This window comes from Podarcis melisellensis (genome assembly GCF_964234715.1).
Source record: "Podarcis melisellensis genome assembly, chromosome: 1".
NCBI lineage: Eukaryota > Metazoa > Chordata > Lepidosauria > Squamata > Lacertidae > Podarcis > Podarcis melisellensis.
In genome coordinates this window covers 77,165,272-77,165,526 of record NC_138528.1, presented here as the reverse complement: position 1 = coordinate 77,165,526, position 255 = coordinate 77,165,272, and positions in this window count along the sequence as shown.

Here is a 255-nt window from a genome sequence, read left to right as displayed (position 1 = left end):
AGAGCCATGAAGGCTCAGCAGCCCTGAAATCAAAGACTGCTTATATACCTGGCCTGTGCCGTAAATGCACTGGGAACAGTTTGCAAGACTGAGATACACAGGGAATGAGGCAGGGTGGGGAATCACGCAGCTGAGAAGAAAGGAATGACTGGATCTTAGAAAGGAAGTATACTCAGTTTGCTTGCACATTCAGGTTATCAGAAGGCCTTATATGAGGAATGGGGAGTGGCAGAAGGGGGGGGGACACAGTAAGCA